General features: G+C 41.7%; 1 long non-coding RNA gene across 1 annotated transcript; it reads right to left on the bottom strand.

Moving 5' to 3' along the window:
- Positions 1–1531: 1531 nt before the first annotated feature.
- LOC142741268 (uncharacterized) lies at positions 1532–1836 on the bottom strand. Its single transcript, XR_012881054.1, has 2 exons — positions 1755–1836; positions 1532–1572 (listed from the first exon to the last, which is right to left on the bottom strand). It is a non-coding gene; the product is annotated as an uncharacterized LOC142741268 (long non-coding RNA).
- Positions 1837–3504: the final 1668 nt, after the last annotated feature.

Raw genomic sequence — 3504 nt, forward strand, 5'->3', positions numbered from 1 at the left:
AACCTGATCTAGAGAGTCAGAAGAGGGATAGCTAACTAATAGCTCTTTCAGGGCGTTCGACAGACCCAATCTAAACTGGCACCTCAAGGCAGGGTCATTCCATCGAGAAGCTACACACCACTTCCTAAAGTCCGAACAGTACTCCTCAACGGGTCTCTTACCCTGACGTAAGGTCACCAGCTGACTCTCAGCAAAGGCAGTCTTGTCAGTCTCGTCATAAATGAGCCCGAGAGCAGAAAAAAAAGGTCAACAGAGGAAAGTTCAGGGGCATCAGGAGCCAAGGAGAAGGCCCATCCTTGGGGGCCGTCCTGGAGCCGGGACATATTTATACCCACTCGCTGGCTCTCAGAACCTGAGGAGTGGGGTCTTAATCGGAAATAGAGCCTACAACTCTCCTGAAAGGAGAAAAAAGTCTTCCGGTCCCCTGAGAACCGGTCAGGCAACTTGAGGTGGGGTTCAAGAGGTGAGGTGGAGGGCACTACCTGGTTAGCATCACGCTGGTTGCACCTCTGCCAAGGGGCAGACAGGGAGCAAGGATTGTCCATTGCGGTGTACCTAACATGGTGGTAGAATCAGGAGTTGGATAGAAACACGTTGTGTGTGTGGATAAACCGCGGGAGTCTGTTGTGTGATTATAGAAAAATACTCCTATGATTGAGAAAAACTTCTACTGTCTTCAAAACATAGTCATGCGGTGTTGAACTCTAAAGGGCTTCTACATCAATACTGCATAGCCAGGCAAGTAGATCCATTATATTGGTTATGTACGAGGCAAGGAGATTACAAATGGTCTTAACACACTGTCTCTATAGGTCCCTATATTCTGGTTTAGGCTATTTACTCCTGAAATAATGGACGGCATTTGAGTCCAGAAATTCCTTTGTGGACCCTTGGTACTACAAAGAAGGTTTTCATTTGTGGAGAGGGAGAAAGTAAATCTTTACATTTTGTTTTAGCATGATTTTTTGTTCTGCTTCCTCTAAAATATTCATTAGTTTGACGATGTTGGGTCCTACACTTGAGTTATATATCTTTCCTTATTCATGAGGAGTTTGAGACAGGTCTTGTGATATTTCTTGTGATCAAAAATCACAATATTGCCGCCTTTGTTCATGGATTTTACCATACTCTTGCGGTCCTTTTCAAGGCTGATAAGGGCTTTTCACTTCCGTTTAAATTAAGGATATTTTTGACCACGAGGTGTGTCATCAATTTAACCTATAATTTCTTAATGTCCTGCATCAATACTTTTAAATATACATCGATTCACATTGTGCTTTTATTGTGAAGGGGCCTTAGTCAAGTATAAACTTTACATAAATACAATTTCAAGCCACAAATTTACCAGGTCAAATAAAAAAAATTGGATGTTAGGTTAGGTTCACACCAAGTTTTAAGATTAAGTACATTGGGACCATTTGATCATGCCTGCCATTGACTTTCATAAAAAAAATGTATACCCTAGGAGATTTTCCAAGTGTATATGCCGAATGTTCATTGTACACATAGTCTTAACCTAGCCTAAACTTACTATATGTAGTTGTGACAGCATTATTCTTTGAAAGTTCCTGTCTGTAGGAAAAAAATAATAACTTGTCAGTTTGCGTGGCATAATTTTTTTTCCAGAACACTTAATGTCTGATATAGTTTTCTTACTATTCCTCCCTCTGCTGTGCTCCAAGCTACTGCATGTATATCAACAACTCTTGATACTTCATGGTGATTTATGAAAGAGCTTGCAACATTTTAGTTACCTTTCTTGGCAAAGTAACAAATTTATTTATGATCTTTTGGAAGTCTGTTCTTCTTGAAATCAATGATAAATAGTCAGCTGCGTCAAATCCTTCCATACAGTCACTGCCAAGAATAATATATAGATAAATTATCAGTAAGTACATTTAACTTATTCCAATAGAAGCATATGTTTTGTCCACATTATCTAACAGAAGCATAAGTTAGCCGGTAAACACATATGATCAACAAAATGTTCTAAACATACTTAATTTCAATAAAATGTAACATCCCTTCTCTAAGTTTTAAAATATTGCTTGCAAAATATTGCATTTGCTAACAGCGGTTAACTTTTTCCTCTATAGATTGCTAAAGGATCATAACAATATGTAATTTTCAGCTTATTTATAAAGCAATTACAATTTGTCTTGTGTACGTTTTCTTTTTTCTCTTAATGGATGTGGAAAATAAGAAAAGCAAATTTTTTTGGGCGAATGTTTCATGAATTGTCTATCTTGTCCCGGGCTTCTCACCCTACTGGGACTTAACCAAACATAGTGACACCTGGGTCTCTCTATTTATAAAAATCCCTGCCAAAATGAAAAATAGATTGCAATTTATCTTATGTTAATTTTCAGAAACGAATAAAACACTAAAATCAGAATAAATAAGTAAATTATGTTGGTAATTCAGAGATTTAAGTAGATGCCATGTCAATATGCTATGTACCAGATGAATTTGTTTGTTGACAGTTACCTCAAAAATCCATATAACCAGATCAGCAAAGGTATATACTTCAAAATTAACTTTTAATCATTGCCATTAAAAAGGTATATATATATATAGACTCAATTGACCAGGATAGCACGGGATACAGGTTACAGGTAGCAGATACGGGAAACACTGGGAACTGGAAGACACTAAGAAACCATGTGCAGAGACAAACTAGGGTAATGACAACAAAGCACAGGCAAGGCAGGAAGGGGCTGGGCCCCTCTTATAGTCCAAGGTGCTCATGGGCTAATTTGGCACTTCAACTCAGGTGTGCACGCTGGCCCTTTAAGAGCGGACACGAGCGTGCGCGTGCACCCTACGGGACCCAGGCCAAGAAAAGCGGAAGTGAGCGCTGGCGTCTCCTGAGGAGGAGATGGGGGCCAGCGCTCACATACCCATGGCTGCGGCCATGGGCATGACAGTATCCCCGCTCTTACGCCCCCTCCTCTTGGGGCCAGAGCGAGAGAGAAGCTTCTTCAGAAGGGTAGGAGCATTGAGGTACTCCTCTGGCTCCCAGGATCTCTCTTCAGGGCCAAACCCCCTCCAATCCTCCAAATTAAAGGTTCTTCCACGCACTTTCTTGGTGTCCAGGATCTCCTTAAACTCAAAAGTATCTGATGAACGGCTGGGAGTCACTGCAGGACTAGGAATCTTGGAGTAGCGGTTCAGGACCACAGGTTTCAGAAGGGAGACATGGAAGGAGTCGGGGATCTTGAGGGTAGGAGGCAGCCGAAGCTTGTAGGAGACAGGGTTGATTTGTTGCAAAATCTTGAAGGGTCCGAGGAACCTGGGAGCAAACTTGTACGATGGCACCCTCAGCCAGATATTCTTAGAAGACAGCCAGACCTTAGTGCCTGGAAAAAAATGGGGAGGCTCTCGTCTTCTTGTGGAAACAGGGAGAGTTATTCGTGGGTGTTGGCCATACACAATGAAGAATGGGCTGGAGGCGGTGGTCTCACTAGTGTGGTTGTTGTAGGAGAACTCAGCCCAAGGAAGCAG

Source organism: Rhinoderma darwinii, chromosome 2 (assembly GCF_050947455.1).
Source record: "Rhinoderma darwinii isolate aRhiDar2 chromosome 2, aRhiDar2.hap1, whole genome shotgun sequence".
NCBI lineage: Eukaryota > Metazoa > Chordata > Amphibia > Anura > Rhinodermatidae > Rhinoderma > Rhinoderma darwinii.